The sequence below is a fragment of the Columba livia genome, chromosome 12 (genome assembly GCF_036013475.1).
Source record: "Columba livia isolate bColLiv1 breed racing homer chromosome 12, bColLiv1.pat.W.v2, whole genome shotgun sequence".
Lineage (NCBI taxonomy): Eukaryota > Metazoa > Chordata > Aves > Columbiformes > Columbidae > Columba > Columba livia.
In genome coordinates this window covers 15,910,778-15,927,359 of record NC_088613.1, presented here as the reverse complement: position 1 = coordinate 15,927,359, position 16,582 = coordinate 15,910,778, and the positions used below count along the sequence as shown (strand labels likewise).

The 16,582-nt window shown below is 39.8% G+C and overlaps 1 long non-coding RNA gene across 1 annotated transcript in view; it reads right to left on the bottom strand.

The window, feature by feature from the left end:
* Positions 1-2,094: 2,094 nt before the first annotated feature.
* LOC135580677 (uncharacterized) overlaps positions 2,095-16,582 on the bottom strand; it is a 50,056-nt gene continuing 35,568 nt past the window's right edge. The window contains exon 3 of the long non-coding RNA XR_010475565.1: positions 2,095-3,604. This is a non-coding gene — a long non-coding RNA (uncharacterized LOC135580677). The remainder of the gene's footprint in view (positions 3,605-16,582) is intronic.

The following is a 16,582-nucleotide window of genomic DNA, read 5'->3' as shown; positions in this document are numbered from 1 at the left end:
GCATTTCAGAGCCACTTACTGCACAGCTAAAACAAGTTTACAACAAGACCATAGAAGTCACACTAGCCAGTCAAGAGTAAAAAGGAGAACGCAGATGACACATCAAGCATTGATTTGTAAAATTATTACTACAACTGAAATACAGTGAAGGAATAAAACACAAAACTAAACTTCAGCCACCTTCCATCAAGCCACCTCCGTTCTCTGCACTGATCATCTGATGTTGCTATTTACCAAATAATTTAATTAAAAATTAGTTAAAGAATATAGTCTGGAAGGATACACATTTCTAAAGTAGCTGGAATTAACTCAATTAAAAATGCAACAAAGCACATGTGGAGGGTGAGAAGAACAGATGCAGCAAGAAAGAGAGGAAAAGAGAAAGACAAGAAGCCACCGTTCTTATAGTAAACATGAACATGGACAGCACAGCCTGCAAGAGGATTACCAACAAGTCACTGGAGCAAATATGGCTTATTAGACTCCACTGTGAATGTAAGTCAGGTACAATGTCGTCAGGCACACTTCAGAAAATAAATAAAATCTGGGGAGAGAGTTTGCCTCAGACACAGTTTCTTTGAATTTTTTTGTTGTTATTAAAGCCCATGCTCTAAAGAAAAGATGGAAAAGTTTGCTCATTCACTTGCCATATTAGTGTAGGTCAACATTAAAAATGAGAGTATGAGGCTCCAAAATCATCAATTCACACTCTTTTTTCTCTGCAAAATTCAGAGGGCATAAAAAATTTCTAACTACAGTATCATTGCTTCTATCTGTTCTTCCCTAGATCAGAGCGGCATGTCCAGCCAGGCCTTTAGGAATAAGCATCTCTGCAGAGCATGAGTAGCAATTATCCTGACTTCAAACTACCTAAACACTTTGTCTTAAAATAAGCCCAGCTGTAACTATACACATAATTCAGACTCTGAGCCTGAATTTAAGCTCTGAACATAAAGCAAAACTACTGCAGTTGCCTCCACAGCTGGTCTTTTCCCCCCTGTATCCATAGGCAACACTGGGAGACAAAAATATAAAAGTAAAAAGAAATGAGGCTTAATAACCTGTATTTCTGCAAAATTCAGCAGTAATCAGTGGTAGTCAGATCTGCAGATTACACCGATGCAAGAGGCAGAGGATGCTTTGGTCCAAGCTGACATAACTACCCTCCATGCCAATCAATTTTGCAAATTTATTCCAGCTAAGGTCCTCTCCCAAATGCAAAAGAAAATTAACGAGCCTAAAAATGTACATTGATATCAGTGCTTTTGCACCACATCCTTATGGAGTAGAATGTCTTTGCAGCTTCCTCAGGACTCTCACAGAAATCAATCACTCTCATTCATTTGAGCTAATGAGTACTTACAGCATCACCTCTTTTGAGAGGGGACAGAGGAAGAGAAGAGAAAAATAAGCAGAAGAGTAAAGTAAGGTCTTGAACCTCAGGCTCTGAGTTTAAAAGGTAGCTTAATCTCCCTCTAAAATAAGAGATCCTTTGGTGCTGTTTGAGGACACAGAGGACAAGAGAATTAATTTGGAAACTCTCTTGTGTATATGACAGATGAACAAAAAGGCTTGTCTGTACCTTACAGAGAGTTTATCCACTTGGAGGAGATATACCACTTTTCCCCCCCCCCAGTACTTTATTTTGTGCTAGTACTTATTTTATTCACAAAGCAGTGCTTTAGCTAAATTATGCAATATGGAGAAAAGCAGCCTACGTTTATACATTTATTATAACAGAAACCATATATAGTTCACCTTACAGAGAATGACTGTTAGAAGTTCAAGTTATAAAATAGAAGACTTTTTAATATATTCTGTATTTTATACCTCTAGGCATAAAGAAAGGGGTAGCTCTAACCGATAGCTTTAGAAAATTTGTTTCATATCCATAGCACTGTCAATAATGACAAACAACTAATTTTCCCTCAATAAATGTATCTTTTATAAGAGCACTTCCTTTTACAACTTCTAGCATAGAAACCGTAAGAAAGGAACACAACAAGATTAGGTGAGAGCAACTCGACCTAATATTGAAAAACAGATTACTGCTCTCCTATATTATAGAGGTTATAAAATCAGCGATTTCTATGTGGAACAGCTCACAAATATTAGTAACGATTTCTTGCAGTAGAAATTGGGAAGACAATAAGATGTCCCCTTTAATCTGAAATAATGCAAGCAGGTTAGACGCTTTTCTCTCTCAAAATGCAAAGGTGACTTAAAAATTATCTACTCTGCCTCAGCAATAAATTGAGAAAGAAATAAAATTATAACTTGCTACCTGGACACAGATACACTTTCCCATCACACTTAATAATGATAGTTTTATTATAGTCCATGTAGCAGCTAATCAATAGGATTTGATACTTGCACAGTCAACAATAGTTCCCGTGTGCTTGCGTGATGTCCTGTTACAACAGGTGCCTTCAGGCTACTGCATTTACCACCTATGGCTCAAAGTCAGTAGAGAAACGTGCTTATACTCCATATATCACTCTTAACATTTGTTCAGATACAAGCTGGACACTCCAGAGCATGGGGTAGAAGGGCAGAAAAGGGAGGAGGAGGGAGAAGAATAAAAGGCAGGTGGAATAGGAGGTGAGATTACTGGATGCTTAGAGGTGAGAATTGCAATTCTGCTACTTCTGGATCATTTTTGTTCTGTGTTAGCTCAGAAGAGCAATTCCATACTTCCTCAGAAGAAACAAACTATAAAATTATCCTCCATCTCTCGTAGTGAACAAAGTCACAGAAGAGAGAAAGAAAAGAAACAAGCAAACAAAAAACAACAAACCACAAACACTACACAATAAATACTCAACACACACACTTGCTGAATGGTAAGAGAGGTTTCTTTTCTGCAACGCAGTATAGGGAGAAAACATGGCAAACAAGTATATTTGCACTGTACTACCTCACTACCTTAAGTCCTGCACTAGCACCAAGAAGAAATACTTTTTAAAAAAATCTTTTTAATTTCACACCTACTATTTAATCCCTTTAATGGAATTTCATTCAGTGATTCCAACATCTCTAGAGGAGGTCAGAGTCGATGATCACGGTGATGCCTTCTGGCCGGCAAATCTAGGAAATCACTGGGCCATTATAGTCTCTCCAAAATATGCAATTAGAAGTACTTATAACACCAGCAGCTGTCTGAGATTCAAAAGCCTAATAGACTTATCTGGCTCAGGGAGCTAGACAAACAGAAAAAAAACAAACCAAACTAAACACAAACTGTTAAAACTTCCAGTTTCCCAAAACTTCTAAGAATACAGGTACAAGCTTCACATTTGAGATGACACCCAGACCAGCATCACCAATCTTAAAAATAAATAAATAAAAAATAATTTAGTCTTTTTAATAACTTCTAAGCTGAAAGGCTTGCATAAAAGCTATTTTTGAAGAGGAATATTTTTGCCTGCTAGAAGCAGAAATGGGGTTGGATCAGTTGGTGGTGCTGGGAGGTATAAAATGATACTTCTCAGGGCCTGCTGCAGTTGCTGTCGCGTGCCTGGCAGCACACAGGGCGGTAAGGGGAGCACTGTGAGTAGTGTCCTATAGCCAGTCTCAGATTCAGAAGGGCAGAAGGCTGTATGCCCTGTGGAAAGAGAACAACGAACAAAAATGAGAATGAGTTCATTCCTCTCAAAGTTAAGAAAAACGCACAGTCCGTACATTTTGGCTGATTGGTTGAAGCAGTTTTTACCAGTTTCAGAAGAGGGGAATGTAGACAGAAGAGGAATTAGAGACACAGTCTGCATAGCATTTCTCAGGTTAGAACCATAAGAAAACTTTGCAGACACTTGAATTGGACAAAGTTATCACCACCTTATCAAAAACACATAAAAAACAGATTCATCTTAGAGCTACTGCCACTCTTCCCTGTCCCTCCTGAAGAACACCTTATGTTTCACCACTTCAACTATTTGCTATTGAAGCGAGGAAACAGCTCTCTAAAAGACCAACAGGTCTAGTAGCCAAGATGGTTATAAAACTTCAGTCACTTAAATTTGCAGAGAAGGTTGAAGGAGTAAATATTGTTGAAGAATACTCAGTCATTCAAGCCCGAATCATCAGCAAGGTTGCCAGCAGAGAGGTTTTCCACCCCAGAAAACCCACGCAGGAATTCAGCAGCCTCCCAGCATTTGGTGATCATGTCAAAACAAGTTGTTTGTAAAAGCTGGATAACACTTTCACTGTGGTGCTGCACTTCTCTCCATTACACAAATATGTCTCTGTTTTAAAAGGAAAACACTTCTGTTGCCTGAAGTGTTTATTTTCCCACTATTTTGTAGAGGTAACAGACCACTCCAGTGTTGCTCTCACACTGTGACAGTTGCCTCTTGCTGACCCTGCAGGGCACCAGAGTTAGATAATAACGACTTGGCTTACTTTGCAAGTGAGATTTTATGTTATATGCTATATGCAACCTTTAACACATGTTAGAAGGTCAAAGAAGTGGCTGCTCAGAGCAGAGCAGCCTGCAGCAAGCCCATGGCCCCGCAAAGGGGAGAGAGCTCTGTCCCGAGCAGCAGGGCAGGGTCAGCCCGGCTCCCAGAGGAGTTACTGGGAGTTTTGCTACTGAATCCAGTGAGAAGGAAAAGACAAGAGCATAAGGAATAGGAAACAGCTCTCTGAAAGGGAAGGAGCAGCAGGAGAACCAGACAGAAAAAAATGACTGGTAGAGAGCTCTGGAGACACAAAGTACTTAGGAAGTACTGTAGATGCAGGTTTGCAGGGGAAATAGAAGTGCCAGGAGGAAATGGAAGAACTGCGGAAAAACAGAATGAACTTTTTAGCAATTACTTTCCATCCCCAATAGAAAAAAAAGAAAGCCAACTATACAAAAGCAAATACCAGGTGAGAAGGGAGTAATGCTTTAATAAAAATGTACCGGGTAATTTCTGGTTTTGCAAAAGGAAACTGGGACTGAATACACACAGCTCCTTTTCATCATGTTCTTACGGTGACCAAATAAAAGGCCATCTCACTTATCAGAGCCAACATTTGCCAGCAATGCATTTCTATAGTCCAGGCATCAGCACCTCCAATTATTCTTGGGGGTGTCCATTGTTTTTAAAATAAAGTTTTTACACACTTTGTTTTTACAAAGGACGATTTCACAGACCTCTTTGTGCTCTAGAGGAGCTGAAGTATGCACAGTAAGTACCACACATTAAATAGCTCTCTTTATACCTCTCCATTATAGATGTTCAGTAGGTGTAGGCTTAAGAACACACACTGTTTAAAGACAGGGTAAAAATGCCTTACCAGAGGCAGCACTACTATAAAGAAAGAACTTGCACTATTTACCGTATTTTAAGATCAGTAATACATTAAAAGCCATCAAGAAGAAATTACATGCAGCCCACATTGTTTTCAATGTGTTGTTTTTTTTAATTTTCCCTTTTTTACCATCTTGATCCATATAAATGATGGACCAACTATAGAGTGAAAATGGTTTCTTGGGAGACATGGGGATAATGCCCATTATGTGCTGTTGATTCCCAGTGTGTAAGGGCTGGTGTTATGCAGGAAATTGCTGCAATGTTAAATTTCACTGCAATCCATTTGCTGTGAATTGATGCAGCCAAATAAAATGAAAAAGTTTATTACGAGTCCTTTCATAAGAAGAACTAATCAGAAATCAACGTTCACTCGGCTACACACACAAGAGTTTCCAAGTTTAGTCTCAGACACTTGCACCTCAGCTAACTCACCAACTGGGGGCAGAAATTTTGCTTCCCATTTCCCCACCTAGAAATCATTTTTTATACCATCTGAATGATGTCTGTAAAACACTTTCTCTGGAACTGCATTTTTCCAGACATCTCCTCTGTTCATAGGGGGCTCACTTAATGCTTTTAATGGGAAAAGCCTTGATTGAGCAGGCACTCAATACCAGGAAAAAAAGCCAAATGAGCAAGCTAACTGTAGTACCACAAAGCATAACTCAAAAAAGGTGCTGAAACACACCTTTAAGTGTTTCGAGCTTGACCCAAAGCTCACTGTGGTTAATGACTGAATTTCTACTTGGTGTCCTCCTGGGTGCTTTAGTAATGTCTCTCCCTGAATAGGGGCTTAAGGACACACTCAAGAGCCTTGCTGATTTGGGCTTTTATTCAAGCCAAAAAGAGTATTTGGTTTTCTGGCTAGAGAGAACAGCCCAGAGGATATTTGGAAATACCACTGTACACAGAAAAGGCAAGATTCTCCTGCAGGTCAGCAAGTCGTGTGCCCTTCACCAGCAGTGCCCGCACTGCACAGCCCATCCCTGCTCCTGCTGAGGGATCACCAGCGCGGTCCCAGAGCCCCACGCTCACGAACAGGGAGGTTTGGGATGTCTCTTCATTTGTCACACATTAAGGAACCAACAATATATTTTGAAAGCACTGAGGCCACTTGTCCTTTTTCAAGAGCACCTTGGGTTTTTGGCCTAGCTCCTTGAGTCCTGGTGATTAACAGATGAAGGACTGCTCTGTATTTATGTTATGCCAAGAAAAGTATTTTTATGTACACTGCAAGTCAGTAGTACAGCTCCACATTTGAAGAGAGCAGTGAGCTGCTGTCCTGTGAGACTCCCCTCAACCTTACACAATAACATTACCACGCCAAGAGCCATTCTGTAACACCCAGTACTGGCATTTCTAAACAATTCTGAGATTTCTGAAACTTCTAAAATAAGCTTCGTGGACATTGCATTCCATCCAGCAGCTGACACTAAACAAGCTGCAGAGAGTTACCCAGGCTCACAGTTCAAGGAGCAGATCCGTGGAAAGTGTTCTTCACAACTGTATGGAGCCAGACACAGGAGTCAGAGGGCTCCTCTTATTCTTTAAGTCCATATACTTGAGATCAGGACCTGCCTCTTCAGACCCAAATGCTTTGAAAAGGTCACACTGCCAGGCATTTAATCAAATTACTGCTTTTGAAAATTGTTCACTCAACATATTTTCTTCCCTCAGTCATGGAAGAATATTATGGGAAAATGGTACATATTCTGTATTTCAGGTTTTTAACAGCTGGATCCGACTATCAACTTGCTGTTTGTAGATTTCCTCCTTTAATACACCACTAAAAATGACTGTACAATCAGGCCACTTAGTTATAACATGACCATTTGTTTACATGGTATGTTTTAATGAATCATTAATATATTTTGTCAGTACTTGAAGTAATCCGCCCTTTACCTTGCTACTTCACAACACACCCCATGCTTAATGGCCCATTAAAATATGCCCTGTTGAATCTTGCGGCTTAATTGATGCACTTTTGCTGGTTTGATGTTATTTTCAGAAAATTTGTTTTTATTTTCAGCAAGTAAGGACAGCACTAAATTAAAAATGAGCTCAAAAGGCCATCTATTAAATGTAAATGTGGGTGTTTTCCTTATGATTTTTTCTAATCCTCCTGGTGTTCAAGATTATGGCACATTTAGATTTAAATTACCAGATTGGTTGATCACAGTAGGAAACAGAGTAAGCACATAATTTCTATTTTGACAGAACAATAGAAGATTTTTATACATTTCATTAAGCAGAACTACTTAAAAAAAATTCTCACTGTGTTGCACCATCTTTTACTCACGAACATCCTGTTGAAAATCCAATTAGCATATGCAGAAGGAAGAGAATTCCTGCAGTTAAACTCCATTGCCACAGCAGACATCAGAAGTACAAAACAAAGCTCCAATATTTAAATTTTTCAGTGATCAACCTTTGCAGTGCCAAAAATTTATCATAAATTATACTTTAAATTAGAATTTTTTCTTATCTGTTTTTGGAACTCATGCAGGGAAAATGGAAGTACATAAATAAGCTTCACAACTCTGAAAGCATTAGAGTATTTGCAAAGAGGAGCTGGTCAGAAAAAATGCTGATGAGTGGACTTTTCCCTATATAGCAATATTTGATTCTTCCTGATTGCAACAATACATTGTGAGACCGTCTTCTTTTTTTCGTGGGGAGTGAATAACTGGGAGCCTATCAGTCTCTATTAATTCTAGCATTATAACTGATCAGCATATAAATCTAAATCCCAAATGGATCAGTCGCTCCTTGACACTAGAAGCTGCACAGGTGAAAACAACTCTTTCCCTGCAAGTTTGTGTTAGGGACTTCATTTCTCACATATTTTAAACCTGAAATTTATGTACAAGAGCAAATACACTGACTGGTCACTAAGGCACATCTCGTTCCATGAATGATCAAAATGTCAAAGCAAGTGGTTAGTGAGTTGGAGGTGGTCAGCTTTACACCTGTTGTATCCAGACACAATAGAAGTTCCAGCAACTTTAATATGGAAGATTTCTTTCTAAAAATGTGTCACTGTTGTTTTGCTATATGTTAAGGTAGTGCTGTTTGTTACCACTCAGGCAAGAAGTGTGTTTCCCAAAATGTTTACTGCAACGGAGAACGTTTTCCCTGGGGAAAACTGTCTCATAAGGAGGTACAGCAAGCAGACAGTTTGGGCACCATGGCATTTGAGTTTAGACTAATATGGGATAAAGGTCCTTAAAATGACAAAATAAAACACTGTGCAATTTGCTCAGGCAGAGGCAAAGAAAGACAACATAGGAAATTGTGGATACTTGAAACTCAGTGACAAAAGGACAGTCAGTAATTTGTGTTTGCTTTCCTCCCCATTCATTGCTATTGAGAAAACAAGAAAAATGAAACTACAATCTAACGATTAGGGCACTATCTTAGGCTCAGACTGAGTTCCCTGGGCTGATACAGACTGCCTCTGTGATCCTTGACAAGTCACATGGTCCCACTGTGCCTTGTTCTCCACACCATAAAATTGGTTATCCCAGTTTCTTCCCCACAGGTGTCAGATGCTCCAGTACTGCAGTGATATGGACCATAACTGTAGTACCAGTGGGACTTAACACAGCAGGCAGCCTTCGTTCATTGTCTGCTTTCATCTTCTAATGCCTTCAAAGGTGATACTTCTGACTGAAATCTGGCATGGAGTCCAAGCATAAACTAGAAGACCACTAATAAATCACAGGCAAATTATGTTTGAAGCTGCCTCTGTAGAGATGGGACAAGCTACTGCCAGTAACACAATACAAAACAAATGAAGGCAACTTGTCCATAAGTAATACTGTGCAGCTAAGATAATATTGTACAAAGTCTGCATTCACTGGAGGAAAAAAAAAATAAGCCTGCAAGAGCAATTATTTTGGAAATGACACCCACCAAATCACACAGGAGTCACAGAATCCTGGTCACCTTGGGTTATATGTGCACTAGCGAGTAAGGCAGCACAGCAGAGGGGATTTGTAAAGTAAAGAGCTGGTTTTCACGGACAGCACCATGCTGTGTGCATTTGGGAATGAGAGGGCAAGTAGCTTGGACCACCCCTAGTCTGATGCAGTGGACAGGGTACATGCGGCAGCTGGAGTACCCCTTGCTCCAGCAGCACATCTTCCAGCCCTGCTGTATCACAAAATAATGCAACCTCTTTGCTCTCCAAGACTGTTCTGTGAAGCAAATCAAAGCATTCAGTAACTGGAAATTATTGGGAAACTCATTTCATAAGCCAGCTCCTGATCTGAACTACAACTTTAACGTAAACGCACCTTTGTAGCACATGAAAATATTTCCACTGTGGCGAAAGCCAGCCTGGGAATTTGGGTGCCCTGAATGGCATCTCAGAATTATCCCAACATACTACAAGGCAACATAAACAGTTTCCAAGCAGCGCAACAATTTGTTAGAACTTGAATACTAGGAGCAGGATTGCAGGTGAGCTCTAACATGAAAAGTTAAGAAAACACAGATTCCAGTAACCCAGCTGGCACAAAACAGAGAAATGAATTAACAGCATGGCATCCTACTGCAATGGTGCTGGCCATAGCTCTCCAGTATTCCCTGAAAACAACAAATATGGGGTTTGTGAGGCAACTGAAATGGTAATCAGAACATAGTTCACGATCTAACAGTGACTCCAACCTCCGATAGCTTAACAGCAGGCTTTATACCACTCCTAGCAAAAAAGAGAGCAAAGGATAGAGTGGGGTCACAGGGCAGCAGGGATCAATGACCAGAATTCAGCTTTCTAGCACTGGTGGTTCTGCAAGCTCAAAAAGCCTAGGCTCGGTGCCACCAGGTGCCATCAACCCAGAAAATGCCTCACCAAGGTCATCCGAGACGAAAATATAAACTTGTATCATTGCAGTGTTAATTAACGTCCCTTCAGCCCTGCCCTTCCCCTTGTTGTCCCTGTGTCCCTGTACCTGCTCCGCTCCACCCTGCTCCAAACATTTAACTGCCGTCCCTGCTGAATGCCACAGCTACTGCACCCAGTGGGCTCGGATCCACCTCCTACAAACCAGGAGCATTATTCCAGTGAAAGCAGTAGGAATTTTTCAGTACAGAAGCCAGCACAACAGAACAGCATGTATTTTACCTAGTGGGTGTATAGCATGCACTTTCCAGAATTCAGACTGTATTAAAAAAATAATAATAATAAAAAAATCCCAGACTTTGTTGAACTTCTTCAGCTAATGAAGTGCACACAGAATACTAAATTGAAGGCACTAGACCTAAAATATTCTGGTTTCCTCTGCCCTCCTGTTTCTCATTAATATGCTGAAAAACAAAGGAAGGATAACAGTCTGAGTCTATGACACAAATTAAAATTATATATACAAAGCCAAAGAGGAAATAACATACACATTGGGTTCAGCAATTATATTCAACAGAAAGATGAAAAATTGATACAGCGAGAAAAATGCATTGCCACATGAGCCTTCTCCTCTCCCCAAGGATAAAACGGGACTTTGAATTGAATTGCTTCTACAACCAGCATCTATATTCTCTAAGGCAGCAACAGACTGACTAACTACCCTTTGCAACTGCAAAAGCATGCAGGTATCCACAGCCGCTCCATGGTCATCATTCTCTGTATTACATGAGCCACATCAAACCACCCCATATCTGGTGACATGCCATGAATGATGAGGACTGTGACATGTTTTCCAGATCAATTTTTCCACTAGTGCATCCCAAATGCTTTCCCCTCCTTCTCCTATGAGAAAGGAACTGTCAACTTTAGCTGCCCAGAGCCAATTTGAAAACATAAATTCAATTCATATTTTTGTCCTAGTAACTCGCACAAGTGTCCCTCTGCTCCATCATATCCTGTCTGAATTAAAATCTCTTCAGAGATATCAAGTCATTAGCTTAAGCTTAACATAGCAAGACTTCTCAAATCTTTTTTCCTTCCTTTCCTCAGTCACTGCTGACAGTACAGTGCCACTTGCTGCAATCCATAACCTGGGATAACCTTCAACTCAGACCCTTCTCTCTATCCATAAATCCATTGTATGTGTAAATCTCGCAGATGCTCTCTACATAACAAATTCAGATATGGCTTTTCTTATCAGAGCATAGTGGAAAAGCTCCTTCTAGGCTCCCAACACCTTTCCTATTTATTTAAACAACTTTTTTTTTTTTTTTCCCTGGGTTTGACAAATGCAATTCTGGCCCTGCTCACATCCATTTGCAATACTTGTGAAAAGATCATTTTCCAACCCTGTCACTTCGACCACATCAGCCATCCTATCTGTCTTCTTTGGGCTCCTTCTTTTATGTTGTATCAAACTAAAAGCATCTTCATTTTCTAAGCGCTTCCTTGTCTGTCCCTGCCTTGTCATCTCTCATTCTGCACTGTGAAACAGGTTGTCACTTCTCTTCAACCAGTGACTTCCAGCTTTAGCATCCACTTGTTACAAAAATACAAAAGCAGTTTCATCCTCATTGCCACTGTGTCCTTCATGCGAGGAAGCAACTCACTTCAGTCATCTCCAAAGTTAATTATTACAGTCCCTCAACTCTCTCCACAAAGACTTCCATCCCCTTATAGGTAGGAAATGACCAACCTTGGACAGTTGTATTCTGAGACCTAGCATGCCATCTACTGTCATCGCACAGTTTGAGTTCCTCTGGCTTTAGCAGCCACTTTTGTCTCATCTTACCACCTTGTGTGTTCAGTGCTGGTGCAGTGCATGCAGCTATCCTTCATAGCCCAAGGCTGGGCTTCTGGGCACAGTGGGAATGCAAATAATGATGAACAAAACTGCCGTATTTCTCTGCACGTGGCTGTGCGGCTGCTCACTGAGGAGCCTCAGTTGGAAGCTGGGCTCCAGCCCTGCCCTGGCTGCACATCTGAGAGCTCCACGTCTTCACTAGTGCAGTCCAGGTCCTTGTAATTTCCTTGGTGAGCGCAAAGGGCTCAAAGGATTTTCAGATCATCCAGTATTGACAAGTAAAAGCTTTTATATTGGAGAAATATGAAACAGCACAGGTCTTGGGCTTCTTTTAAGAAACACATAAGCCATGAGATTTCATTTCATGTCATAAGAGTTTTGCTTTTAAAGATCAGAAATCTGTGCCAAAAGGCAATTCTTTGCCCTAGCAACCATTTCCAGGGCAACAGACCTTCTTAAAAAGTTGAAGGTCTTTATGTCTTGCAGAATCAATTCTTCAGAGGTCTTCATTTTCCATCCTTTGCAAGTGATAGGTGCTCAGGTAGTTTATTACATGTATACCATACCAATTCAGATTAAGTTTTATCATTAAAATATTAGATATATCTATAGCAATACTGATTTATCAGTCAGGACTCAACATGGGACATCAAGAACAAAAAGGCAGGTTTTGCATCTTGAAATTGAGACCAATACCCATGCCTGGGGACTGGTAAAGACACTGTTAAGACATATAGCTTATCGTGTACTGGTACCCAAAGAGTATATGCAAAAAGAAAAGAGGAGTTTGGGGAGACTAGAGAAAGCACCGAGAAAGGGAAATGCCATTAGAAAAGTGCAAGAAAATTCCAGATATTTAAAAGGAAAAATCCTCGTTGTACTTCAATTTTTCTTTCCCAAGAGAAAACAAAAAAGAACCAGAATCCTGGTTCATAGATTTATGTTAAAAATGTTTCACCTAATATACTGAGCTTTGAACTACTCACATCAACTTTCATCTTCAACTAATCATTGTGCTCTGGGCTGAGCAGCAGCAGGACAGGTATATCTCTCCAAAACCTATTGGACAGTAACTAATTTTAAAGACTGGTTTGCAGTTTGTAATGACATGGCTCTTGTATATGCTCTGTATAAATCAGTACAGTCTCACATGCTACACTGAACAAATCAATAAATCACTTATGAGTAACACTTGCAGACCCTTTGTTATCAAGTGCCCTTTGAAACACTTCCTGCCCCTTTCACATAATATTTCCTATCTTCAATAGTTACTTGAAAGGTATTTTATCATTTAACTGTCTGTCACATTAGAGACATTTTATGCTTAACTGCCTAGTTGCTAAAAGATCCAGAAGACTTCTGTGAACCTGTTTTCCTTGGCCTCAATACCCTTGAACATTCTGGTAAAATCAGGACAAACACTGGCATATGGAAGTGTGACCCCAGAACAAGATCCAGCCTAAAAGTAGCAATGAAATATTATGGGATCTGTCCATTTACTTAAAGCAAATAAATTTTCTAGTTTTCAGTATAAGTAGTTTATAGCAAACTGCTCACAGCCAAAGAACACACGGAGAATTATTTATCTTACTCATTTGGTGAATAATTTTGAAAGCAAAACATTTGCTTATGGTGAATTGTGAAAAAGTGGGTTTGATCAAATAAGTTATTGATTACAAACTCAGTCAGTTTTAATTATAAAACCACCTTCAGGTGGATTTATATATGTTACAATGATTTCTGAAAGCAGAGGGATTCACAGATATTCATTGCACTTGCTTGTTTCCATAAACACAAACAAAGCCTCTGCCCCACTAGTTCCTGTTTCTGAATAAATTCTTCTACCCTTCATTTTTGGGTTTTTTGTCTTTTAAATTTCCTGCCAGTGGTGACAATAAAAATGAACAGATTCTACCCTAAAAGTTATTTGGAATAACAAAGTTTCTTCTCTTTTTTTAAAGGTCATCCATGCTAACAGCATGTAAATCATCATTTTTTCAAAAGATCAATAGATGCAAACTCAGGTTAGCTGTATACAGAAAGTGCCATGTATCTTTTTGCTAACAGCACTAAGATCACAAATTTCAAACATGTCTATGTGAACCACATGTACCCAAATCTCATTGGAAGTCAGTGGGCACAGCTGCTAATTTGCTCAGCAGTATCAGAAATGGTCTCATGTAATCCCTAAGGATTTGTGCTCTTCATATTCCAGAACTCACATTCTAGTCTTTGAGATTAGCCAACATAGCTCCAGATATATACTCCTGCTCAAGACAGAGGGTAAACATGTTTAGGTACCTAAACAGGATAGAAATGAGAGAATGTCTTTGTAGTGCCACAACCAACTTCTGCTGATGTCTGCTGAGGAACGAGCAGAGAGAAACTGGGAAATAAGCACTAGAGAAAATGTATCTGCTTTGGACATCCTCCATTATCAGTTTTTCCACACACTTGTTTTTATCTTGTGCTTCTGCTCATTCCAACTTGGGTTCACAAAGGTCAAGCGTAGCTCAGCATGGCTGGGGCACCAGAGCCATGGCTGCCCCGCTCATTCACCTGGGCCTGCCTGGCATGAGTAATGGGAGGCATTCTTTCAGAAAATACGAGAAACGGAGACATCCAAACATAATAAACATTATAAGAAATCCATATTCTTCAGATCTGCACAAAATTCTAGTCAAATACCTAAACTTCCAACCACCTATCTCAAAGGACAATTTGTTTGAAGAGCAACATTAGTGAATCTTTCCACTCTGTTCTTTCCATGCAGCCAGAAAAGAGCATCACATGCACCTGTGCACTCCAGATTACTCAGATCATTACAGAAGGGAAGGCATTTCCATCACACACAGCGGCGAGCAGCAGATGATGGATTTTGTTACAAATTTTAATCTTTTAGCAGAACCTAGAGCAACAAATCTGAGCTAAGCCTTCTTTCAGGAGAAAGCAAGCTGTATTCCCTGTTGTAGGCATGACAGACTGGATTTCCACAGCTAATTTAAGACCTGCTTCAGTCCTTACACTAATTAGGATTTTGGCACAACAGCCATATGAAATTTAAAACACTCATATATTTGATCTAATGTTTCAGAAAGAGCAACAGCCATAAGTTCCAAACCAAAACAGATTCTCAACCTTAAAATGTAGAAGTTATTAAGGTATTTTTACTAATACATATAGAGGTTTCATCCTTTCTGAATGGCACAAATTAAAATACTTGGATAAACGCCTGAGGCTTTGGTAGGAGTCATCTCTTCCCCAACACTTTGGTAAACTGGCACACCAAAATTCTTTCTGCAAGGCAATCATTAATCTTTTTCAATAAGAAGCTTTACAGAACCTATAGAGTTATCCTTACGTTATGTAAGAGTGTGTGCATTTCTAACGTGGCAGTTGATGAACTAGAATGCACTGGGATGTGAAAAAAAAGTATTAATGAGAATGAAGATGTAAGAAATAATGTTAACTAGGCCTTTTCATTACAATTGAAGAGACCTGTGCATGTGTAAAATGGGTACATAAAGTTTTATAACATATTGTCTGCTCAGAACCTCTAACATTTATAATACATTTCCATTACTACTTGCTGTAAATTGCCTATGTCTTTTACATTAAAAATAAATGGTTCCAGCTAGACAGCTAAAAGGTTTGACTGTAAGCAATTGTAGTTGACAGTATCAAACAGAAAAAGTCTATAACTTTGAGCTTAACGCTGAAAAGAAAGATGAAACTTTGAAGAGCTGAGCACTAGAGAACGAACCCTGAGTTGTTTTCCATTCCATTAATGCTTGTCCTGATTTTGGGGGTTATTCCTCCACGTTAGATTTGGAAAGCAAGAGAAGTACCAGCCTTTGTCCTTCTTCACTCACCAAAGAGTAGTAGTTTTTAATTTGATTCAGTTTGTCAATAGCAACAACTGTAACCCTCCATAATCAATGGCCACATACAGCACAAAAGGCTGTTAAGAGTTTTACCGGTTTTTATTTTATCAGTAGGCAGGGACCTGAGAGTACTTCCCAGAGCTCTTGTTACCGTGTGAGCAAACTGTCTAGAAGGCAGTCTACCATTGCTGAGGAACCCTCTTCAAATAGTGAAAAGAGAGAAAATGGAGTTAGCGCAGACATCAGTCCTGGCTTGGTTAATCTACTCCATGTCACATGCAACCCCCGTAGGGTAGACAACAAGTGGACTAACTTTGGGCCAGACCCTTTATAAACAAGGAAGGAAAGTAAGTGACCCCATGTTGTTGAAAAAAAACGTTTGTTTAAAAACTACAGTGCTCACTCATGCCCCCCCTAGCTGAGCTGAGGAGTGCTGGTGCATGGTGTGCCATCTCTCTTTACTTCACCACGTCAGTCACTTGAAAGCAGGTGGAAGAGTGGCGCGCTGCCAAAGGAAGAGAAATAATTTACATTAACATAAAGAACATACAGCAGCACTCACGTCAACAGGGAACAACTACAGCAAGATTTCAGCAGCAAATATGCTCTTGTAATCTCCTTTTATCTTTCGTTCTCCCTTATGGGTGTGACCTAGTTTATCACAACTCCCTGGACTGAGAGTGAGTTGAGAAAT